At 36.6% G+C, this 27,128-nt stretch overlaps 1 long non-coding RNA gene across 1 annotated transcript in view; it reads left to right on the top strand.

Annotated features, from left to right (window-relative positions):
- Positions 1-21,004, top strand: part of LOC309608229 — a 40,352-nt gene extending 19,348 nt beyond the window's left edge. The window contains exons 3-4 of the long non-coding RNA XR_014232753.1: positions 271-6,122; positions 18,015-21,004. This is a non-coding gene — a long non-coding RNA (uncharacterized lncRNA). The remainder of the gene's footprint in view (positions 1-270; positions 6,123-18,014) is intronic.
- The last annotated feature ends 6,124 nt before the right edge of the window (positions 21,005-27,128 follow it).

The raw sequence follows: 27,128 nt of genomic DNA, 5'->3' as shown, positions 1-27,128 counted from the left end.
TAAATGGTTTAATTAATTTTGCATTGTGCTTACTGACTAGTTTTAATTAGCAGTTAAATCAGTTCAGTTAACAAAAAAATGTAGGTGTTTACATGAATACACATACAATGAGTTCTCAGGGCTCAATTCAAAAACTGGTTCCATGCCACTGATGCTGGATTTCTTTAGGCTTTGCTTTAAAAAAAAAAATGCATTCTATAGCTATAGTTTCTCCCTCAATAAATTATGAATGTTTATGATTCACTATCTGGTGCTCCCTTTTTTCTGTAGTAAGGAAGGTCACGTGCCCAGACTAAAGGTGAAAGCCCTCGGGGAGGTGGCCGCTGGGCTTCAGTGAAGATACTTCTCATACCTGAGTTCTGGAAATGGCTCTTACGGCTCTGGCTGCATTTGGGATTTCCTTAGTAAGTTGTCCTGGGGCAACCACAATGGAGGGGTGCCATTAATTTCTCCAGAGATGGTTAGATGGTGACACAACAGAAAACATAACCCTGGTGTGGCTCCTTGGTAAGTTGATATTCAAGGAAAAAAAAAGAGATGATTCAATTTTTAAATCTGTTTCACTTCTAAAATCAGTAAATTCTTCACCCACCGATTTGTCATCTATATAAAGAAAACAGTCAACCGCAAACAATTGTGTTTTTTTTAAATCTTATCAACCAACTATTTCTAATTTCTAAAAACATACTTTTACAATTCCTGGACTTTTTGATCCATTTTGGAAGTGGTCTGCTTTAAAAAAAAAAAGTTTCTGCAAAAAGAAAAGGCTTTATTTATTTGATTTGAGATTCAGGCTCTCTACAATTTCATAAAAACCAGAACAGCAGATTCTTTTAACTATATAGTATAGTAAAGGGAAATGGAAAGCAGATCCAGTATGTTGGCAACTTAAAAACTGTACACTAAGAATATGAATAGTAAAATCCTAAAATATATCTTTTCTTCAAAGGTAAACTTTAGAGCTTTCATTGTTTGGATGATGACTTTAGTTCTTCCAATCACTTTATGTATGTTAAGTCACATGTACACTGCTTAAGAGGTATTTTAGTAGCAACATATTTCTCAGTAATCTCCAACCATAAGCTTCTTCCAGTCTTTTTAGTGTCAGTATGAACACCAGGAGAGTTGGACTTTCTTGTCAGGCTTTAAGAATCTCATCTAAGGAGAAGGTGGTGCCCAAGAAAGAGTCATATATTTATTTGAACAAAAACCCTTTTCTAGATCCAACAATCCTACTGTTGCACATATATCAAAAAAAGATGAAAACTCTGATTTGAAAAAAATACATGTACCCTAATGTCCACAGCAGCACTATTTACAATAGCCAAGACATGGAAGCAACCTAAGTGTCCATCGGCAGATGAATGGATAAAAAAGATGTGGTACATATATATAATACAATGGAATATTACTCAGTCACACAAAAGAATGAAATAATGTCATTTGCAGCAGTAAGAATGGACCTAGAGAATATCATACTAAGTGATGTAAGTCAGACAGAAAAAGACAAATATCATACGCTATCACTTATACATGGAATCTAAAAAAATGATACAAATGAACTTATTTACAAAACAGAAATAGACTCACAGACATAGAAAACAAACTTATGGTTACCAAAGAGGGAAGCAGCGGAGTGGAGGGATAAATTAGGAGTCTGGGATTAACAGGTATACACTACCATATATAAGATAGATATAACCTACAGTATAGCACAGGGAGCTATATTCAATATCTTGTAATAACTTATAATGGAAAAAAATATGAAAAAGTATATATATATAACTGAATCACGTTTCTGTACACCTGAAACTAACACAACATTGTAAGTCAACTATACTTCAATTAAAAAAAAAAAACCTTTTCTATTCTCTATATGTTAATATCTTTTACAACATAAATTGACAAATTCAGCATTACACAGTACCATTGGGTTAGTTGCTCTTGCTAAGGAATAATTTCAGAACAATTAATAAGTGTCAGGAACACGGTCAAGCTTGGGATTAACTGTAGTAAGGAACACATAGGACCTGGAAACTTGGGCAGTAATGAACTCCACTAATGATCTGATGATGAATACTTAAGGATCTGGTTGCGAGCCCAGGAAACCTTGAAAAACAGTTTCACATACACAGCCACCAGAGAGAAAGGGATACATCAGTACATGTTGTAGTGTATAGAAAATTCTGTTTGGCAATGAATTATCATAATGAAAACGAAAGCAAAAATACCTACTATTATCATGCCTCACTTGACAAGTAGTGTACTCTTCAAAAGTAAATTAAGCAGGGGCTTCCCTGGTGGCGCAGTGGTTGAGAATCTGCCTGCCAATGCAGGGGACACGGGTTTGAGCCCTGATCTGGGAAGATCCCACATGCCGAGGAGGAACTGGGACCGTGAGCCACAACTACTGAGCCTGCGCATCTGGAGCCTGTGCTCCGCAACAAGAGAGGCCGCGACAGTGAGAGGCCCGCGCACCGCGATGAAGAGTGGGCCCCGCTTGCCGCAACTAGAGAAAGCCCTCACACAGAAACGAAGACCCAACACAGCCAAATATAAATAAATAAATAAATAAATAAATAAATAAACTTCTAAAGAAAAAAAGTAAATTAAGCAGAAACTAACACACCATTGTAAAGCAATTATACTCAAATAAAGATGTTAAAAAAAACAACAAAACAAAAAAGTAAATTCAGTGATTTTTATGCCAATAGGGATGCATAAATGTATAAGGATCTATCTATATATCATCTTTTTCCAATTAATTTTAATTAAAACTTTCCTAGAACATCCTCATCTCCCCAAAAAGAAACCCTGGATTTATTTGTAGTCGTTCTCCATTCCCACCCATTTCCAGCCTCAACTCCAGGCAACCACCAGTCTAATTTCTGTGTCTACACATTTGCCTGTTCTGGTATTTCATGTACATGGAAACATATATGTGGTCTTTTGTTCACCTAGCATAATGTTTTCAAGATTCATCCATGTTGTAGCACGTACCATTATTTCATTCTTTTTTATTGCTGAGTACTATTCTATTGTAGAGATATACCATATTTATTCATCCATTCATCGATTGATGTTTAGGTTGTTTCTACTTTTGGGCTATTAAGAATAATACTGCTATGAGCATTTTTGTACAAGTTTTTGCATGGAAATATGTTTTCATTTTGTTTGGGTATATTCCAAGAGCAGAATTTCTGATTCATGTGGAAACTCAACATTTCCTATTTTGAGGAACTACCAAACTGACTTCCAAAGTGGCTGAACCATTTTAGGTTCCCAGTAACAATGTAGGAAGGTTCCAATTTCTCCACATCCTCTCACCAACGCTTATTTTTTTCTGGGTTTTTATTACAACCATGTTAATGAGTGTGAAGTGGTATCTCATTGTGGTTTTGATTTGCATTTCCCTGATGATTACTGATGTTGAACACCTTTTATGTATCTTTTGGGCATTTCTATAACTTCTTTTGAGAAATATCTATTGCAGCTGTTTGTCCATTTCTTACGTGGGCTATTTATCTTATTATTATTGAGTTGTAAGAGTTCTAAGTATATTCTTGACAAAAGTCTTCGTCATTTACGTGATTTACAAATACATTTTCTTATTGTGTGAGTCATCTTTTTACTTTTGTGGTAGTGTCATTTGAAGCACAAAAGTTTTTAATTTGGATGAAGTACCATTGATCTATTTTTTCTTTTGTCACTTGTGTTTTTGGTATCATATCTAAGAAATCACGATCCAATGTGTCATAAAGATTTAGTGATTTGTTGAAAAAAGTGTTTTTTCTTCCACTGAACTGCATTGGCACTCCATTGCAAATCAACTGGTCATAAATATGAGAGTTTATTTCTGGACTCTCAATTCTATTCCATCCATCTATATGTTTATTCTTAAGGAAGTATTACACTGGCTTGCTTAGGGTAACTTTGTAGGAAGTTTTGAAATCGGGAAATATGAGTTTACCTACTTTCTTTTTCTATTTCAAGATTTTTTGGTCCTCTTGGGTCCCCTGAATTTCCGTATGAATTTTAGGATCAGCTTGTCAATTTCTGCAAAAAAAGTCAGCTGTGATTTTGATGATGACTGCATTGAATCTGTAGCTCAATTTGAGAACTGTCATCTTCATATGGCCCAGTGTTATATCTTACATAATTTGTTAGGTTATGTAAGTACAATATCAAAACCAGGAAGTTGACACTGGTCATACATGTGCACATAGCTCTATGACATTTTATTCCATAGATTTGTATAACTACCACCACAATGAAGATATTGAAATATTTCATTACCACAAAGATCTCCATTGTTCTGTCAATTTGTATTTATCTCATTTTTAGTAAATTTGGCCTTCTTTCCACCTGTTTAAGGACTCCTTAATATTTATTATTTTTGTGAGTTCTCTTTTCAGGTCTATTGAGTTGGGTTTTTTGTTTGTTTGTTCTAGATTTCCAAGAATTTTCTTTATTTACTAGAAGGATTAGAACTCCATCAATATTTTTGCAAATATTTCCCATCTTACATTTAATTCTGAAATGATTTATAGTTTACCTTCCTTTTTTACTTTACCATGTCAAAGCATTTAAAAATGTAGTTGGACCTTTTGTACATTCAGGTAATGAAAGAATTCACTTATGTCTTCCTCTAATACCTGTATTGTTTCATTTTCTACATTTTAAATTTTGATTCATTTGGAGATTATCCTGTTCATGCAGTGAGATAAGATTCTAATTTTATCTTGCCTTCCCCAAATGATTACCTGCTTTTCCCAGCACCAATTATTTATTTATTTATTTTAAAATTTTATTTATTTATTTTTGGCTGCATTGGGTCTTCATTGCTGCACGCGGGCTTTCTCTAGTTGCGGCGAGTGGGGGCTACTCTTCGTTGCGGTGCGCAGGCTTCTCAATGCGGTGGCTTCTCTTGTTGCAGAGCACAGGCTCTAGGAGCACAGGCTCAGCAGTTGTGGCTCATGTGCTCTAGAGCGCAGGCTCAGCAGCTGTGGCACATGGGCTTAGTTGCTCTGCAGCATGTGGGATCTCCCCAGAACAGGGCTCGAACCCGTGTCCCCTGCATTGAAAGGTGGATTCTTAACCACTGAGCCACCAGGGAAGTCCCCCAACACCAATTATTTAAATTTTCATCTGTACCCCACTAATCTGAGATCCTTCTTCTATTGAACGTTGCATTGATCTGTGTGCAAGGGTCTATTCCTGCAGTTTCTATTTAGTCTAACTGGTTTCTCTGCCTACTCCTGCATTAGTAGCACACAATTGTTGAGGATTCTTGGTTCTTGAGCACCTGGTAAGGCTGCTCCATTCTCAAAGTGCTTCATTTTCAGGATTTTTCCTGCTAGCCTTGCCTGTTTCCTTTCCATTTGGTCTTTATTGGAGACACACTGCTTTTCTAAGTTAGTCTAAAGAGACTTAACACCTTTATGATATTGAGTCTTTCTGTTTAAGAACATTCTATTTGTACAATTTATTTATGGGTCTTTCAGTAGAGTTTGAATGTTTTTCTTTACATAGATTTGACAGATTTCTTATAAAGTTTATTCCTAGATATTTCATCCCTTTCATTGCCTCTTTTTTTATCTCATTCTCTGTGGATGTGTGTGTGTACATACATGTATATTTAAACTAGCTGTTTGTATAACAAAATGCTGTTGATCTATATATAATATTTCTGTGTAGTTCTTTTTTTAATTTTGGAAATTCTCTTGCTATGTACAGTAAGTTTTCAGTTGATTCTGTTGGGTTTTTCAGATCAAAGAGATCACCTGTGAATAGCAGCTGTTTTATCTTCTCCTTTCTAATTTATATATCACTAATTCTGTTCTCTTGTATAATGCTGTTGGCTAATACTTTCAGTACACTATTTATTACGTAATATCAGTGATAATAAATATCACTGTTCAACTCCTGCCTTTAGCAGAAATGGCTATTTCCTGTTAAGTATGATGCTGGCTTTTGACTGAGATAGTTATATTTTATACAGATAAGAGACTTTCCTTTTGTTTCTATTTTATTGACTTAAAAAAAAAAATCAAGCAGGGAATGTTGTATGCACTTTCAGCATCTGCTTTGATGGAGTTCTCCTGAAGCTGATCTTAAGGATGGTATGTATGAGCAAGTCATTCATTAAGGAAATGCTCCCAGGAGAGACTGGTAAGGGAATGGGGAAAGCAGGGCAGAGAAAGGGGACAAAGCAAACCAAGTGTAATTGCAGGGAAGAGCCCTGCAGAGGGTAGGCTTCAGCTGTTTCTTGCAGGGTAACTCTGGAATGTAAATTACATCTCAGAGTTATCCCAATCTGAGCAGGAAACTGACTTTCATACCCCAAACTTTACAATCACTGGTGAATAGGCACAGGGATCATGGTTGGGAGAGGGGAGTAAAAAGAACTCACAGGACTTTGTTTTCTGTGTATCTGTTCAAAATGACTTCGCAGCCCAAGGACAGCAGTGTGAAGATCAACACCATTTCTTGGCTGTCGAAAACGCCCCTAGGGGTGAGGAGGGTGCTCAGAAATGGTAAAAAGAAATCTGAAGGGATATGAGCAGAACACAGACATAGTGCCCTACAGCATCTATGGAGTTGATTATAATTATTATTCTTTGATCTTTTGATATGATACATTAATAAATTCTCTAAAATTGAGTACCCTTTCATAACTAGAATGAACTTGTATCACAGTAAAAGCTGGTCCTTGTGATTTTTGGTGGGGGCAGGAGGTAGGTTTGTAAACTTTCTCTGTTATCTTCTAAAGGAAATTGGCCTGTTTAAACTTTCTAAGTCTTCTGAAGTCAGTTTGGTAAATTGCATTTTCCTCAAAAAATATCCATTTCATCTATGGCTCCAATTTAATTTCCATGAAGTGATATGATACAGCCTGTGTTTCCAAGGTTTTGCCACCCTTGGTCAACTCTGTCCTCCCACCTATTCCCCATCAATCTACCTTTTTGCAGCATTGTTTTTTTGGGTTTTTCCCCCCCTAGTTATTGCTCCATGTTCTATTTCAGTCTAGTTCATGGCAATCCCCGTCAGGGGAGCCTGATCCTTCTGGGTATGAATTTTTACTTTGATTTGTGGAATCTGACCCTGCCGTGCCCCCTCTGCACACATCCTCCTCTTCTCTGTACCATCCCCTTTTCTCCTTTTGTGTGTGTGTGTGCAGGTTTTGTTGATCTCGGGAACTTCGAGCCACATATGCAGACAATTTAGAGTTTGCAGATTTTTTTTTTTTTCTACTTCACCGTGATTTTATTTTGAGTGGATGACTTGCTATTATTGTTCTTTTTCTCTATTTTGCTTTATATGGTTTTTGGAAAAAAAAAAATTGGGAAGATCTAGACTCGAGCTGCCATTCTGTTCCTACCCAATCTTTGGATTTCCTGCAGTATTTTTTTAACCTCAATGTGTCATCATCTTTTTTCTCAAATCTGGTCCTTTCTGTAGTATGTTATTAGTAATCCCATCACCAATTTGCTACCTGCATAAGCTATAGAAATCTGATTCATTCTTAGGATATTGAAGTAGAGGACTTGTTTAGGCTATTTTCTCAACAAAACGTGTCCAGTCTTCTTTCTGCCCTTTATCTCACTGTACCTGCACCTGTTCTGAAAGCTTTTCTAACCTTCCCACTCTTTGTACATGCTTTTACCTTTCTCTCACTCCCCTATTCTGCTATTCAGTATGAAACACATATTCATACCTCTGGGAATCTCCTGTTGATCCACCACCAACACCAACAAAATTAGCTATTCCTTATTAGACATTCCTTTATCAGAGGAGATAGCTGTTCTAATGTTTACAGTACTTAATATACCTTAATGCAATCATTTTCTTAACTCTAAGTTATCCCTGGTATACTGTGAGCTCTTTGATGGCACATCATAGGTCAACAGTTGGTCTTTGTTGAACTGGTATGAAATCAATTTGACTTAACTGATAATGATGAGTAAAAAATGACTTCTCTATCTGGTTCCCCATCCAGAACGTAGGCTCTATGAAGGCTGGGAGTCAGGTATTTTGATTAATTTATACCAAGAGACTTGCATATCTCTTGTAGCACAGTAAGTCCCGCATGTATGTCTGAATCTAGTTCTATTCTTTCAGTGAAAGATGGAGAAACACTGTGTCACTGAGGGTAAAGGACATAGACAATAAACCTATGTTAGCTAGGGACAAATTTAGAATTATAATTCCTATCTCTTAAATTCCAGAAAGCAAGCACATCTACTTCCTGCTTTCTCCTCCATTTTTGCCAGCCAAGAGCAAGGCTAGAATAAATATAGTGAATGATTAAAGACAAAAGGAAAGAGAAAGGGGAAAGGAGAGCTTTTGATGTGGATCCCTATCTCAGAAACCTGCCATGTATCAAAGTAGACAGCAGAGCTTTCATCCCATTCTCACACTTCTCTCAGGTTTCTACCTAGTTCATGCTTTTAGTAGAAAGGTGTTTGCAGTTCTTGACATCTTGCAGACATGCCAAAAAGATTAATTACAATAATTTCATCTGCAGCTGGGATTACTGATATCTAAAATGTTTCTATATTATCTTGTGCATTCCAACTCGTGCCACTCAAACTGGAATATAAAGAGCCAATTTATGAGATGACTACAAATAACGAAGGACACATAGAGGAGTATGAATTTGCATCTGTAACAGAGACTGGATAAGTTCTATCTTTAGGAGCTAAGAAGACGAATGAGTAAAAGTATGATAGATACAAATAGCAGGGTTCATTACACAATAAGAGGATATTATCAGATATGTGATGAAGATAAATTCGACTGCATGTCAGGGGTATCATGTTATTGCCTCTAATCTATCATCTTGTTAATGCTATTTCCATGGAAACATTAAAAGAAATTAAACTACTAAAACCTGAAAACAGATTTGACAGCTACATGTAACAAAAGAAAAATATCAAAATTTTGCTGAAATATGTGCCATGTTTTAGCAAGTCATGTTAATTACTAGTGTTTAGATAATCTATACGTTGTAGATGGATAAACTGACCCCATCAATAAAGATATTTTTACAAATAATAATTGTATGTATGTATATTAATTCACTGAGAAATTTTAACTTAGGGTTTTCCTGTTCCAGTAGGAGCAATTCAGTTCAGCAAAAAGAAAGGCTCTGCCCAGTAGTGGGATTGCTGGGTTGTATGGTAGTTCTATTTTTAGTTTTTTAAGGAACCTCCATACTGTTCTCCATAATGGCTGTATCAATGTACATTTCCACCAACAGTGCAGGAGGGTTCCCTTTTCTCCACACCCTCTCCAGCATTTATTGTTTATAGATTTTTTGGATGATGGCCATTTTGACCGGTGTGAGGTGATACCTCATTGTAGTTTTGATTTGCATTTCTCTAATGAGTAGTGATGTTGAGCATCCTTTCATGTGTTTGTTGGCAATCTGTACGTCTTCTTTGGAGAAATGTATATTTAGGTCGGACACGGGGCGGGGGAAGGGTAAGCTGGGACGAAGTAAGAGAGTGGCATGGACATATATACACTACCAAACGTAAAATAGATAGCTAGTGGGAAGCTGCTGCATAGCACAGGGAGATCAGTTTGTGCTTTGTGACCACCTAGAGGGGTGGGATAGGGAGGGTGGGAGGGAGACACAAGAGGGAGGAGATATGGGGATATATGTATATGTAAAGCTGATTCACTTTGTTATCAAGCAGAAACTAACACACCATTGTAAAGCAATTATACTCCAATAAAGATGTTAAAAAATAAAAATAAAAAAAGAAAGGCTCTGTATTTTACAAATTTGTATAAAAGAATTAGCATTAATTGCTTATTTTAAACAGGCTTTAATAATGAGAGGTTTTCCTGAATGTTGTATTTTTAATTGCATTCCCTATTTTCATTGGCAAGTACTTTTATTTTTAAACCATCTAAATTATTGTAGAAAGTGACATAAATAAGAATAATATTCTTATTAATGAACCTAATAGTTAAAATCATAACAACAAACCTGAATGTATGCTTCTTATAATTTGTCTACTTATAACTAGTATTCTAAGAATTTTATGCATATAATTTCATTTAATACTCTCAACAAGCCAAGGGGATAAATACTATTGTTATCTTATGTTGCAGTTAAGAAAAATGAGGCATTAAAAAAATTGTTCATGGGGCTTCCCTGGTGGCGCAGTGGTTGAGAATCTGCCTGCCAATGCAGGGGACACGGGTTCGAGCCCTGGTCTGGGAAGATCCCACATGCCGCAGAGCAGCTGGGCCCGTGAGCCACAATTACTGAGCCTGCGCGTCTGGAGCCTGTGCTCCCCAACAGGAGAGGCCGCAATAGTGAGAGGCCCGCGCACCGCGATGAAGAGTGGCCCCCGCTTGCCGCAACTGGAGAAAGCCCTCACACAGAAACGAAGACCCAACACAGCCATAAATAAAAAAAAAAAAAAAAAAAATTGTTCATAGTCACAGAGGATGCTCTACTTTTAAAGTTCTTACTTCTATTCACTACACCACCTCCCTATATGGGACCTCCAAAAAGACCTTTTATCTGAATGACAGGGCTTGGTAAAAGAGCATTGATTATTCTGATAAATATGACAATGACACTTTTGAAATAGATATAATTTTATCGCAGCTTCCAAAGAAACCAAGGCACAAGCTTCTTTCATGATGATTCAATGCACATGAGGTGAACAACATCTCCTTAAATAATACAACCAAACCCTGCTGACCAGGATCACAGGGAAGGACCTGGAGGAAAGGAAGCCATGGTGGTGGTGACAGTGACTAGTGTGGCTGCTATTCTTTCTCAGATGGAGAGTAGTGTCTCCATGAACTTACACAGATGTATGTTTACTGTGGAAAATGCTCACGCTGATGAAAGTTAAAATCAGGGCCCCCAAAACACAAACATGAAAGGTCCTGGAATTCTTAATGGCCATGAGAGAAGTTATAGAGTTGAGAGAAATGTCTGCCATGGAAATCTGAGGTCTTAAAGATGATCTAAAACAGTCTCCACATTTTTTAGGTGAAAATCAAAGATTCAAGGGAAGTGATGTTACTTACTCAATCACACAGATTTTTAATGACGAAGACCAATTAGAACCTAATTCTTTTTTATTAACTATAAATAAATGAGAATATTTGTTTAAAAAAAAATCACTCAGTGATTACTGCAGAGAAGTATATTCAGTAAATGTCCTCTCTGGCCTTCTAAATTACAGTCCAGGGCCCACCATTTCAATCTTTGATGTTAATAAGCAACGAGTTAGCAATTATCTGTTGAATGCATTTTCTGTGTAAAACTTGATAATATCAAATTCTCACGCCACACTCAATACTATGTAAACACTCAGTAACATAATTTGACATTACTTCTTTGGTCAAAGGGCTTCTTTTATGTTGGATTCCTCTTTCCGTATAACCAATCCTCAAAAACAAGTTTGGGCACTAGTCATTTAGCATTTGCCTGCAGGAGGTAGTCTTCGACAAATATTCATGGTCCGCTACCTCGTTTGAGGATTCTCGTTGGTGACCTGGACACCTTGCTGTACCACAGCGGCACCCCTTTCGCAGAAGACCACTTGAGAGCACTTTCCGGGAGCAACTTCGCATCGTGCGTTAAAAAAAACGTGCCATCTACTGCTGCAGTGTGCAAAATAAAGGGCCTCTTGGAAATCAAGCCTGGGATCCACAGCCAAGAGGTGCGGGTTCTAACATCACAATGCTGTCTTGTCGTCCAGGGCCTGGGCTGTATCACATGAAGGACCTGCCGAGCATCACTTACAGTGATCCAGGAAGTTGGAAAGAAAAACACAATCCACTCCTCTGGCCAACAGAGCTTTTAATAGGCCAGCCTTTCATTAAGTGAATTCCTAAATGTTGACCAAATTCTTTTAGACAGAGGCAGCTAATGGCCGAGGGTGCATGTGATGCACTTGCTGGTACGTGGACTCTGATTAAAAAAAAAAGAAAAGAGAAGAAAAGAGAAGAAAAGACCTCCTTCAGGCTGCTTTCCCAGAGCGCTCACATGTCGGGAGTGGGGCTGGGCAGGAACTTTTCTCCAGTGGTTTCTTTCATGTCCCAAGAAGGGTGGTCATGTGTTTTAGTTTAGCTGATACATTCCAATAAAATGATTTTCAAAGAGACAGGACAAATAATAGGCGTTTTACATATGGTGGCCGTGCATGTCACATGGAGCTCATTTTCTCATACACAATATATTTGTTATTCCGCAAGCTGGTTATAATTCATTTAAGGTTCCTTCTTATTTAATTTTACCTAATAAACTAATGAAATGGCCCGGTGAAGTCTTTATGGTCAGTGGAATTTGGGTGAGTGACTTAGACTACGTTTCCTTTAGGATATTAAAGATATATCCTTACCCTCCCAACTTTTTTCCTCTCACAAAGCTCAGGCAAAAGAAAGCATCTCAAGTCTGGATAGCATTATTATACTAAAAAAAATAATTCTTGATGTCAAGATTTTAAAAGAAAAAAATCAGCTTTATTTTTCTCGTGTACAAATATAATTATTAGCAAATGGTTTTCTTTAACTCATGGTGCCAATGGCAGTTATCAGCTGCCATTTGTCTACTCTAAAACACTTAAAGAACTTGCATTAGAAAGCAGAAGTCACTAGCAAGGAAGATTAATTCAGAGCTTAAAGAATGACCTGCCCAGCATCAATAGAAGGGTCATAATGCATCAACTGTCCATTACGTAGAAATTGTCTTTATGCAAAAGAGCTAAATAATTTAGCTTGTTTTGTTGTTTGTTTTCCAGTTGCTAATCAAACAAAACCTAAAGGTGGATTTTTGGAACATTTTCTTCAGATCCATAACACTGTACCTTATAATGCAGAGTAGTTTTCACCTCTTATGTACCCCTAAGAGGTGACTCAGTCCACCTCCCTGTGAATGATGTGACCAAATGTCAAATGAAGAAACCTGGCATTCTTCCTGATGCAAACAAATATGTTTGAGGGATATGATACAATTATTAACCAGGGGTGGTACAACTCAAAGATGTGCTAATGGGCAAAGAGGGCTTCTCAGCATCACAGAAAATGCAGCCCAATTAGTCAGGGTCCAAATGCACGATGTCAGCATTCCTGAAGGCTACAGAGAGAGGCAGAGAAGTGAGGGTATCACAGTCTGAGGCCCTCTGTCTCTCTGGAAGGTTGAGGCTTACATCCTTAGTCAAGCAAAGGAGCAACCAGGCCTATTGAAACACTGACTCATACGTGACTTATTACGATTCCTAAGTTTGGGGTAAAGCATTTCCTAGAGGGAGAGATTCAATGATTACCTATTCTATACTACCTGTATAATATGATTTGCTGAGTACAGTGTACTTATTATCTACCAGTTTTCAGAGAACTGTGTAAATAGTAAGCTCGATAAACCATACAAAGTCTACTAATCTAGAGAAAGCTCAGAATAAAACAAAAGTGAGTAAGTGACTAATTTCTTTCATCCCTGTCCTGTTTGCGGCAGGTCCTCCCTTACGCTCTCTTTCTCTTTCAGTTTTTAGGATCAATAGGACCTCTTAGGTAAACACAATGAAATTTTAAGAATGTAGTACTCTGTTTAAGAGACAGATTCAAGAATGACTCTGCTGCCCACTAACTCTGTGATTTTTAGACAGGTCATATCTATTGTCATTTCTTCGCCTGCAACGTGGAGTTTGGGCTAAATGAAGTTTAATGTCACTTCGTGCTCTGAATTTCTTCGATTCTTCTATTATGTTACTATAAGCTTTGGAATCATAACAAATCATAGTTTCTTTCAATTTCATATCTATTCTGCAGAAGTCAATGGGGAAGAGTGAATCAGGGTGGTGGGTGCAAGGGTGCGGTTATTACACTGGAAGTCACCTTCCCTGTCAGATGAATGGAGCCCTGGATACAAATCACTGTTACATCACCAGGTACCCATGCTTGCCAAAAACTTTCACTGAATGACACAATCACTTTTATTGATAGTATTTATTGAAACACTTGTTTTTTATCTTATGTTAGTAACAGTGATGAATATGAGGTGTTATTAGTTAATTTAATGTTATTTGGGAAGCTCTGCCATTTTGTCCAAAATCTTTCCCAACTGTCATTCTTTAGCAATACCTAGGAAAGCCATTTACTTCATGCATTTGCTACTATGTGAAGACTAAAGCTACCTCAGTAATGGATTTAAAATATCAGTCCTGTTCACCATGAGCAAAAATCATAGAACAAACAGAGTGTTCAAACTGGTCTTTCCAGCTCAATTTGGGCAGATCTTTTTCTGCGTAATTCTAACAACATAAGCACGAAAATCCTGTTTTTAATAGACAAAAGTGAGAGGGCTTTTCCTAATGAAATAGAGTGATTATTAGGCATATCAGACAACTGAAATCTAGGAAAATATCTTAAAAATACCCACATACCACAACAGAATAAGAGGATGTCTTTAGAGTTTAGATACCTAAACTCTAGTATTGGGTTTTTCATTTACTGCTATATAATCTGGAATAAAAAATTTGAATCCTTAGTTTATTGATTAGCAGTGAATATCAAATGGGAGAATTTACATGAAAGTACTTTGAAAGTTACCATCCACTGTACAAAGGAAGGCACTGTATTGTGATATAAATGGATATTCATGATAATGATAAAATTATGCTGAAATGGATACTTATTAATTAGGAAAAAAATTTATCCCCAAGGGTATTTTATTCATCCTATCTTTATCCATTTAGGCTACTAAAGAGAGAAATAGAGCAGTTTTTACACTGTATTCCCTTTGCAAGACTGTACTCATAGTGCCTTCCTTAAACTATTGTTGGAATCACAGGTGGACCCAGACCATCCTATTTAGATTTGGTCAAACCCACCATCTTTAAGGGGAAGTAACTCAAGGAGAATGGCCTCTTAAGGGCGGGTTTATAGCAAAGCCTTTCTGGCAAAGGATGGTTAATGCATTTTGTCTGATCCAAGTGGAGTCAATTTGTTCATTTTTAAACAACAATCTGCTACCTTGTGATGGCATCTGGCATAATCAATTTTTCACAATAAATTGACATGTCTTTGATACATGCAGTTTTTAACATATTGCTTGTGTTATGCTGTCTTTTATACAGTACAATTGGTTCGTTATTATTTTTTTTCTTAACCTCTGGGGAGACTTCTTTCTTAGAGAAAACAATTCTGGTACAAAACAAATTTTATTTTCTGGCAAAACTGGGGGAAAATTTAAGTTTGGTAGTGTTGCAAAATTGGGAAAGATTTTGTGGTTATACTTTGAGGTTTAACGTAGACTTCAGAAAGAACTGAAACAGTTTTCATGGCTGAAAAATATAATGTACTGCATGAATAAAATTGATGTTCTATTGTGAAGATTAATTTTGGGGGGAAAGAAAAATGTTTTGGCCAATTTTAGGAAAAGATACATCCACTGGTGAAGATGTAAAAATAAATATGCCACAGCTGCGAAGAGATACTGTTATTTCACGATGAGGAGAATTAGGCAGAATTACACATTGGTAAAATTGCCCCATATTATGTGCAGATAAAGTCGGAGAAATTCTACTTTGTTCTATCACTAACTAGTGAACCACATCTTTCAATGTGCCAGACTACCTCTGTGGAATAAGTTTTTCACTTCTTGGAAGTTACCTGAATTCTTTTAGACCAAAGAGTGTGCATAGTTGTTAAGTTTCGTTAAAATTGTTACCAGTGCTATATACACAGTTAATATTCAAGAAATGCTTTATTAGACTAATAATAATGCATTAAATAGCTTTCCATTGGCTTCAACAAGGTCAGATTTGGCCTGAACAAATCTACCTAGTACTTATTAGGAGGGGCTAATAAGTTCTGAGTCCAAAAATGCAGATTGGCTCTCTGTCTCCATTACATTTTCTATGTTGATTTCACCTAATACTATGCAAACAAGAGCCCAGAGGTGGGACTGTTGTCCTTCATTTTCACCCTAGAGACCACTGGGAAGCCTAATGGTTACAACATGACAGGACTATTGTGGGCGACTGTGAGATCCTGTAAACACCTTTACATTTAGAAATCTAGAAGGCATCCCATAAATGAATGTGTCCAGTTCTATTCAAGAGTGTGTGGCTTGTTATTATCCAGCAGACTCAAGTAGGCTTTGAGTAAGGTGGTATAGTATTATGTTTATTTTCCCTTTAGAATCTGTATTTCATTGAGAAATTGCTTAGCCTAAAAGTTATCTATAATGTTCTATAAGGATTAAATGAAATGTATCAAAATAGCATTGAAAATTATAACATTTTAAAATATAGCTGTTATGATTATAAAGATTCTTGGACACTTGTAATAACTAACCACAATACTATAATAATCCTCTAAATTTATAAGAGTCAGCTAAAGTTGAAGAAAGTGTCAGTTTAGGGAGGTATTTAATTTTAACTGGCTGGGATTTTCCCAAAATACTTTGAGTAGGGGGGACAATCTATTTTATTCTTAATCTATTTTGATAAAAAATATAATATAAACAAAGTATAAAATGAAAATAATTTGCTATTTATCCTAATTCAGAATAATAAATCTAATTATATAGGGATTCATCACTTTCTTCTATTTTCCCAAAATTCTTTAAGGTATTCTAAACAGTATTTTAGGCAATTGTGGATAATTGAAGAAATATGAAGTAAATCAATCAGGTCCCAAATATCCTTTACAGACTGGCATGACCCAGATTAGCTATAGGAATACATCAGATTGATAATAATTATAACTTTTTATCCACTTTGTCACAAACAATCACAGCCTCCCAAAAGTTTTTCCTGATGTCTTTACAGAATATCTATATAAATAAATACATTTTTTGCTTTATCAAAACAGGTACTCTTTCTAAAGAAAGCAGTATAAAACCTTGCCTTAACTGAGTTGAACACACACATAGTATGTAAATCTGCGTCTAAGAATTTAGCTACAATCTTCTCAAAATATTTTGTTACTCACATACAGCTTATTTCTAGAGAACATCGTGTTAGCTGTAAGTATTCTCTGTCATAGTGTACATTTGCATACAGCAATCTATTTTAAATAAGTATCTTTTACAAGAGAAAAGTAAAGTAAAAAGATATTCAAGTCGGTAATTTTATCTACATTTTGATTATGCTTGTTTTTGTACCTCCCCTGTAGGGCAGGATCCTTGGTTAGATCCTAGAAGGATCTAGAAGGTCAAGATGTTCAATTCCGCCTAACCTTGAATGGCTGCTTTTTTTTAAGATGTTATTTTTTTTTTTTAGAGCGGTTTTGTGTTCACAGAGCAATGAAAGGGAGGCAGAGATCTTCCGTGTGCCTTGTACCTCCACACATGCTCAGCCTCCTCCCCCACCAACAGCCCCACAAGCGTGGTGCATCTCTTACAACGCAAGAGCCCACAGTGAATCATAATTGTCACCCAGTCTGTAGTTTACCTTAGGGTTCACCCTTGAAGTTGTACATTCTATGAGTTTGGACACATATATAGTGCCATGCACCCGTCATTACATTACCACACTGAGGACCTATAGAGTATTTTCACTGCCCTAAAAAACCTCTGTGCTCTGCCTAGTCATCCCTCGTCCTGCCGCCCAAGCCCTGTTCACTAATGATCTTTTTACTGTCTCCGTGGTCTTGTGTTTTCCAGAATGTCATACAGTTGGAATCATATAGTATGTAGCCTTTTCAGATTTTCTTTCACTTAGTAAAATGCACGTAAGTTTCCGATAGCTCACTTCTTTCTAGCACTGTATAATATTCCATTGCATGCTCCACCGCTTAGTTATTCAGTAACCTTCTGAAGGCCATATGGTTGCTTCCAGGTTTTGGCAATTATGCATAAAGCTGCTATAGACATCTGCATGCAGGATTTGTGTCAGTGTAAGTTTTCAACTCTTTGGGTAAATACCAAGGAGTGTGATTGCTGGACTGTATAGTAAGACTATGTTTAGTTTTGTAAGAAACCACCAACTGTCTTCCAAAGTGACTGTACCATTTTGCATTCTCTCCAACAGGGAATGACACTTCCTGCTGCTCCGCATCTCACCAGAATTTGATATTATCAACGTTCTGGATTTTGGCCATTCTAAGAGTGTGTAGTGTTTTCTGATTGTTGCTTTGTTTCCCTGATGACACTGATGTGGAGCACCTTATCATATAAGCATATGGTATCTGTGCATGTCTTTGGCCCATTTTTCAATCAGGTTGGTTGTTTTCATAATGTTGAGTTTTGAATGACTGCTTTTTAAAATCATTCTTGCCATGTTTACATTGCATTTGGGGGATTTAGAAAATATCTTTACCAATACACAATTTGGAAAATTCAAAGCCCTAGGCATATGCCTGTTTGTTCATTGTCTGACATGAATGAAGGACTTACACAGTTTTTGCATGTCTAAAGTAGAATGAGGTTTTCTGTCTTCACTTTCTTTGATGCACAGATGCAAATTCATCAAGGAAAGGACATTACTGGGGAAGAGAGATGTAGGAAAACCTCGTGTACTCATGTCTGAATTTAGCCTATCTTTCACAGAAAGTCTCATAATTTCTGCATTTATTACAGAACCTCACAGTGCATAAAAGGCCCCCTACAGAAAGAAGGTAATCTTGCCAAGATGATACAAGGCTATAAAGAAATGTGCCAGTCTTTTTGTGCCAAGATACCTGAAGTGCGCTTACCTCCTACTGGATACAGCATAGAACCCTAACAGGTTTCAGGCATCAACACTGGCTCAGTTATTTTCTAAGTTACCATTTCATAATATAGGGAAAAGAGCAATCAGGTCCATGTGAGTTACAATCATAATGAACATGCTTGACAGTTGCGTATTGTCAGGTGTATGTTTTTTCGTGAAGGGGCATCAAGCATATTATGTGTCCCTGGTTCCAAGGCTGGATCCATCCCAGGTAAATGGAAAAGTGGATCCGTTTACACTTGTGAACTTCCACTTACCATCTCTCCTAGCCCTTTATTTCCTCAGAACCTTTCTCCCCTCAGATACTTAATGAAATCAGTGCCTCCTGACAACTCTAGTTGTCTGGACATTCTGGAAAGGATGCCACATTCTGGGTCTATAATTCCCAACTGCCAATTCTGGGCCTGCCAATTCAGGCCCAGAGCCAGTATTGCAGAAAGGAATTTGGGACACCTATGAAGCCAGCCCAATCCTTACCTAGGTGTAAAGCAATAGCAAGTTAATTAGCACAATGGCTGTCAAACACTCCCCCAAAATTCTCTAACTCAGGATGTTCAGCTCAATCACTGGCCTCAATTAACTTGTTCTGTATCAGACATGAAGGCCTCAAAACATCAGTTATGAAGTGTCCTATCTGCAGTACAGTAATCAGCATTGCATCGGACCCTTCCAATCTCCGCTGAGGATCTCTAGTTCCTAAGGAGTTACTTAGAATCCCTTTGAGTCTCAATATGTGCATGAATGCAGCACATTTAGGGAAAAAGATAACATAGATTTACACATTGGTGACTTTGAAGTAAAACTGGAGTAAAATATACAACAAAAATAAACTTAAAAATTCAATTTCTTTGTAAATGTTCATGAATCCCAGATATTTTCAGAAAATCATTTTCAGGGACAAGGAAATGTTTTTAATTATATCTTTAATTTCCTTTTAATTTATCCAAGCAATATGTACACATTTGAAAATAAAAAGCCCTGCTAACAGCTTCTATTTCTACTTCTCTCCCCCCAGAGATAACTGCTGTTACCAATTTGGCATATATACTCTTTGTCTTTTAGCATAACGTGTCACAAATAAGATCAAACAATTTTCACTGTTTTTTCTTTCAACCTAAGATCTGTACAGAACATTCAACATGAAACCTTAACTATGCACTCAGTATTTTCAAACATAAAGCTAGTAGTCTAGAAGTAAAGTGATGATATCTCTGAGTCTTTCAAATGGCATACTTAAAGAAAGTAGAGGAGTAAAAGAAAAGGGCAGTCGAGGCTAGTTATTAAGTTGGAACAGTTTACATTTCTAATAACTTTGAGAGGTTAGGCAGTGTCAGATTTTAACGGAAGATCTAGCAACCCCTCAGTGTCTGTTTCCTTCTCTATTTGCATAAGCAATTGACAGCTCATTAAGAGCTCATTAGGAAACAGCGAAGACCCTGTGATCAGGGGAAACAAAAAATAAAAAGGAGCAGTGCTGAGAAGGAAATTTTCATTTATGAGTGTCCTCAGTATTTCACAAGAATTTGAAATACATCTGTGATATCTAATGGTGAAGGCGGTAAGCTATTTATATACTTATAAAACACAAAAGGATAATAATATTCCCGTTTGTTATATCTTAGCCTTCTTGCCTTAATAAGAAAAGATGATATAGGTGATAGAATTCGTAACTATAATTTTATCATGAAGGAAAAAGCTAAAAAATTCCACATTCCCAAAATGAGTGTTTCTTTCCTTCTTTTCTTTTCCCCCAATTTTATCTATGTCTCTATCATCTATCTATCCTTAAATTCTAGCTGGTTATATCTTAGAGAAATCAAATAATTTTATTGTTTAAGAATAGTCTATATGTGGAAAAAAATTGACTATGCTTCTTCCTGGTAAAATATGTTCAGAATATAAATTTGTTCTTTTTTACTTGCTAATACTCTCTGGACCCCAACAAAGTAGACAAAAATCGGATCTCCTCTGAATAAATGTTTGCCTGATACTTCTAAATCTCTAGATACCAAAAACCTATTGCAAAATGAAAGGCAAATGCACATGAGTGTGCTTGCTATTCTTTTGCCTTTGTATTGCATTTTGTAAAACGCATGAATGCAAAGTACTTTTAAACACTCAGGAATCAATACAAAGGAAGCAGTGGGAACACATTTAGTCCTGTTTTATTCCATTTCAGGGCTGCCAAGTTTTGCTTGACCAGATGTTGCCGAGTTTCAAAGTCAGATCTGTTCATCCCCTGGCTGTCAGCTAAAGGGTGTTTCACTAATAAACATTAAGACCTTCTGTCTATTATTATTTCATTTTGCATATTTTATGAAATAGTTCCATTTAGGAGAGAAAGAGAGAGAGAGAGAGAGAGAAGGAACTAATCTTTTTTATGTGGTCCATCCTCTTCGTCATCTATGTTGCTTTATCGCCTTTTGGAAGAAAAAAAAAGTGAGCGCTGCGGTCTATATTTAAGGCCATGAGTATGTTCTTTATTGGGGTACGTTTGAATGCCCAATTTGATCTCAATGGCATGTCCTTTGTAATATAAAATAAAACATGGTGCTCAAGAAAAGTAACGACATATACATCCAGGCCCTTTCATAGCAGTTGGTAAAGCTTAAGCCTCGCCTCTCTGTGTGGCTGTTCGCCCTCTCTTTTTCTTTCACTGTGACAAGCAGCCATTGTCCCCTCGGTGAGATCTGCAATATTACTTTGACCCCAGCCCATCAATCTGCCTCAATTGGATAATGATCTGCAATCACTTTCTTTCAGGGGAGTCTATAAATTTGCCAAGGTCCCATTCTTTTCTGAAGGACTCCTTATGTTCACTCCCATTTGTGCAAATGCACCCTCTTTTACAGGCTAAATAGCCATGCCCATGTCCATTCTGTGAAGAGGCACCGGGCGGGTCTCTGTTGATTTTCCATGCTCTCCTCTCTTAAAAAGGACTAAGTCTGACATGCCGGGACGCAGTGGGGGGTGGCCAAGCCAGGCCACATCACAGGCAGCCGCTTGCTTTTCTCATTAAGACTGACCCATCATTAGGTCACTTTGTGCCATCCTGGTAATCAATGAGCTTAATGTTTAGTGAAAAAAAAAAAAAAAAAAAGATATAAGGAAAGGAGGTTGGAGGTGGAAGAGGAAAGGGAAATGGTAGTAAGAACAGAGAAATCCCCCACTTCTAAGTCACAGGCATATAATTTGCTAGCAAAATGTAAAAAAAACCCTCAAATATCATTATTTGATACCTCACATAACCCTTTCCAGTTCTGCTTGTTTTCCACAAATCATAAAATTTCTTAGACCCTACTTTTCCCCAATGGCCTCCAGTCTTCTCAATAAGGACAAAAGTCTCTGTAACTGAGGCTACACCTACATTTGCTGGGAAACCATGTGGTGAAGACAAAAGTGGTCAAAGTTCACGAGCATTTGGGTGATTTTCGAGTGTTCGGAAGATTTGGTTCAATATTATATGCATCCAAATAGATTTGTGACCATAGCCAAATGGAACAAAGGAACAACCAAAGAGAAGACACCCAGACGAAAATAATCTAAACTGCTCCTACATTAAGGGGGATGACAAAAGGCTTTTTGGTCATCTTATTTCCAACACAAAGAGAAAGGGCGTTGCTATGCACAGGGAAAGGCATAAGAATAAACACATCTCAATCACAACAAGTATGAATGAGCAGAAGAGCTTGATAAGCTGTAAGATTCTGCCCTTTAGACAACATATATTGGTGATAACAATGATTTTCAAGAAGATGGAACTTCTTTCCAAATCTCTGTGTCTAAATAGTTTATAGTAAACCAATGATGCATTTGTTATTAGGTTTGGGGAGAATAGTTTAGGAAAACAATAAAGAACATCACAAGACTTTCCAAGGGATACCAGATTAAAAAACAAACAATTTAAAAAATATGTATTTTGCATCACCCTATAGGAAAAAATATGTATTTTAATTGTCACATTCCTGCACTTATTTTGCCTTTATAAACATGTAAAGATTGATTTATAACATATATACACAGAAAGTACATTAAACATAAATGTAGGTTGTAGTGAATAATTACAAAACAAACACTCATGTAACCACCAAACTGGTTAAGGCATGGACATTTGTGATTGAAATACTAGAGGCAGGGTTTAAAGAGAAAAACTAACTCTTTCCAGCCAGTGGGGGCCTATCATGAATCATAGATTACATGAGGCCTGATGAAACCCTTAGAGGTCACAGAGTCCACATGACCTTGCCAGGAAAGAAGAGTCTAACGCCAAAAGTGGTTACATGGCTAATGTAGGGTGTCATGGCCAGCAGGGGCTGATTCAAGGCTGCATCCCAGGCTGTCCAACTACTTTACCAATGTTTATTCCATCTCATCAAGGGCCTCTGATGCGGAAATCTATAAAATGTTTCTGTAACACAAAATCCTTGTTTGTGTACTTATAAATAAGTCTCTGTGCTGAAGTGTTGCCTTCATATACTGAAGGAAAACCAACTCATTCAGTATCGCCATTGAGTTCATTCTACCAGTGGAATCACACACCCTAGGAAAAAAATTACTTTAAATACGGAGGAAAAATATTTGTTTTGTTTATAAAATGGTCATGCATAAAACGGTCTAACAATTCCAAGTACTGAAGCCAGAGACACACTTACGAAGTTTCGCTGTTACCAACTGCCAATGAATAGTGTTGTGTTGCTCCAGCTACAGGCCATTATCATTCAAATTATAAAACGGGTCATGAATGTCTAATTTCAATTCAGCTTTTTTCCACTGTGATTCTCTAGCTAAAAGGTAATTAAGGAGTTACGAGAACTATAAAATACGCCACATATAACAGTACATACATTTTGTACAACTTTTTTTTTCCCAAAAAAGTAAACTATTTCTCAGGCTCTGTTGTTCATTGGCTGGAAAAGTACAGGGTTAGTAAAAGTTAAAAAAAAAAAATTCCCAAAAAATTATTGACAAAGCAACTATTGACTTAGAAAATGATCAGAAATGTTGTAGTCCCCTGGGTACAAGACTAATATTTTTCTTTATCTTGTTGGTAAAGATGATCACTATTTTCATCAAAGCTTCCTTAGGTACGAATAACAATGATCTCCATCATTTTACAGAAGAAGAAACTGAGGCTCAGAGAGATTGTTCCTTGTACAAGGTCATTTAGCTGGTAAATATCTGGATTAGAATTTGAACCTAGGTCAACCTGACTCAAAGGTATATATATTTTCTACTATCTGCTGTACCTCTCCTTATTAAATTTAATTCAATATTAATTTGTTTCAAATATACAAAATAAATATATATCCAAAATTAAAAATTATTGTATGTTTTCTTTATTCACAGTTATAGACACTATGGAAACAAAGATGATACAAGGGAACCTTTGTCTGAAAAATAACTTCCTGGTTTTCTCCTTTTCACCTAACAAAGCTTCATCAGAGGCTCCCTAATATTTTAAGCATATCTATTATTCTAAATAGTTGTTAATTTATTACTTAGTTTCTTATAAAGCTCTTCCATAAAACTCTTTAGTAAACTGAAAAGTATGTGATTAGAGGCCATGCTTTGTATTTCCTGTTCATCCCTCTGAAAGGTAGATTTCAACCCCAGTCATGTTTTGCTACGTACGTAACTCCATGTTTTTTTGCTTTTTTAAACCCCAAACAATTGGCTAAATGCCCTGCGTAGCAGACTGATATAAATGTTTATATTTTATCTGTAAACTCTGTCATCATGGTTCTATCTGTTCAAATATCTCTTCCAATCTTTCTATTGCTCTCCAGAGTTACTCTAGACAATTGTTGGGTCTGATCATTTCTTGAACCTTGAAACAGTTTTCTTTTCTATCAAGAAGCAAAGTTCCCTCCTTTTCCAATTTAAGCTAACACAGAGCAATTCAAAAAATTTCTTGCTTTATGCATAATTGCCTTATCTTTTTTAAAAGCATTTTTACACAATTATGTAATGTGTTCTCACCTTTCTGTTTTGGCCATTTGCACATTCTTTTGCTTGTTTGTTTCAGCATCCAATGTGGTTTTTATGGAACATCCTGCGTAACACAGCTTTCAGGAATCACTTTGAGTTTTCCAAATTATAGCAGCTTAACTGTACTGAAGGGCTGGTTTGTTTTTATTTTTATTTTTTTGTGGGGGGGTTTTCTTCTTGATACTTTCAGAGAGAATATTGGCACTGAATGAAATTAGAGATGATCTCATTCCCCCACACCAATCATTTTGTTCCCATAAAAAATCAAGAAAACAAACAACCCAATCAAAAACAGAGCAGAATATCTAAAAAGACATTTCTCCAAAGAAGACATACACATGGCCAAAAAGCACATGGAAAGATGCTCAACATCACTAATTATTAAAGAAATATAAATCAAAACTACAGTGAGGTATCACCTCACACCAGTCAGAATGGCGAACATCAAAAAGTCTACAAATAATAAATGCTGGAGAGGGTGTGGAGAAAAGGGAACCCTCCTGCACTGTTGGTGGGAACGTAAATTGGTACAGCCACTATGGAGAACAATATGAAGTTTCCTTAAAAAAAGTAAAAATAGAGCTACCATATGATCCTGCAATCCCACTCCTGGGCATATATTCGGAGAAAAACATAATTCAAAAAGATACATGCACCCCAATGTTCATAGCAGCACTGTTTACAATAGCCAAGACATGGAAGCAACCTAAGTGTCCATAGACAGAGCAATGGAGAAAGAAGATGTGGTACATATATACAATGGAATACTACTCAGCCATAAAAAGAATGAAAGAATGTCATTTGAAGCAACATAGATGGACCTAGAGATTATCATACTAAGTGAAGTAAGCCAGAGAAAGACAAATATCATATGATTTGGCTTACATGTGAAATCTAAAAAAAAATGATACAAATGAACTTATTTACAAAATAGAAATAGACTCACAGACATAGAAAAGAAATTTAGGCTTACCAAAAGTGGGGAGGATGCATTAGGAGTCTGGGATTAAAATAACTATTTATAAAATAGATAACCAACAAGGACCTACTGTATAGTACAGGGAACTATACTCAATATCTGTAGTAACTGATAATGGAGGAGAATACAAAAAAAGAATGTATATATTTGTATATATGTGTATAACTGAATCACTTTGCTGTGCACCTGAAACTAACATTGTAAGTGAACTATATTTCCATAAAAATGGAAAGAAAAGAATATGAGGCAAAGAGAGGTTGAATGATGTGCTCATCACTATTGTGCTGGCTCTGAATTCCCTCCTCCCAGCCCAGGAGCCTCTCCATGTCACATTAACAGAGGGCTCTCTATTAAGCACTATTATTTTTGACTATTATTAACAGGGTGCTCTCTATTAAGCACTATTATTTTTGACTATTAGTCAGAGTCCTTGGCTAGTTTTTTAAATTTGTGCTTTTTAAAATTTCAAAAAATAATATATCTTTTATCTTCCTCCTATAAAACGTTGAACGTGATCATCTCCTTTGCCACTTCCTGCAACGTGTTCAGGTGTATTTTTGGGTTCCCAGGTAACTCTTCTTTCCAGGAAACTTCCTGTTGATTAATCTTGGTTCCAAAGAGTGAATGTCAAGTCACAAAAACAAAGACCACAGCTTCTACCAACAGAGCAGTTGAGAATTTAGTTTCACTTAGCAAATGAGTAAACTGAAACAGAGTGAAGCTCTGCTGATACATCCTCCCAAGATGATTTTTAAGCAGGGGTAAAATAATCAGACAGCTGTAGAGGGAAGCAAAGCTTTGCCTCACTCACCTGGCACTGGTTAGCCCCTTTCAGTGATGCCTTGGATTTTTGTTTGATGGTTCATTTTTTGGTTTATTTTAATTGACTGGAATTGGCCTGAGAAATAAATGATCCATTAGCTGAAGAAGCAACAAAAGGGCAGAATTAGGTAAGTCCAGTGATTTGGATCTAGAGGTCTAGGTTTGAATTTTAGCTTTATCCTTTATTACCTAGGTGAACTTCAGCAAGCTGATGTCACTCCCTGAATTTCAATCACACCAGCCCATAAGCAGGGGTAATACTATCAATTTCACTGGTTGTAGTCTGGATAAGTAAAATACTGTAAATGGAAGCATTTACCCTGATATCTGGCATGGCATTGCCATGTGATAAATTTTGACTGTGATTAATACACCTCCCAGAAGTAGCTTAAATACAGCATTATTGTACATAAAAGTAGCATGTAAGAATATGATGTGGTCGTTCATAAGATAATTCTTGGTCTTTCCCTGAGCCACTGAACCTTGCTCATTTTTCCTTTGAAAGCCTGAAAAAATCTATAGCTGAGTGTTTACTTCTATACTCATTGCTTATTAAGAGTGCTATTATGCCCTAGCACCTGGTATATAATAAAGTTTTACACATATTTGTTGAATGAATAAATCCATACAGATTTATTCTTTTT

Source organism: Balaenoptera borealis, assembly GCF_965194805.1.
Source record: "Balaenoptera borealis genome assembly, chromosome: 12".
In the NCBI taxonomy this organism is placed as follows: Eukaryota; Metazoa; Chordata; class Mammalia; order Artiodactyla; family Balaenopteridae; genus Balaenoptera; species Balaenoptera borealis.
Note: the sequence above shows the minus strand (reverse complement) of the source record. Positions and strands in the feature narration are given on the sequence as shown.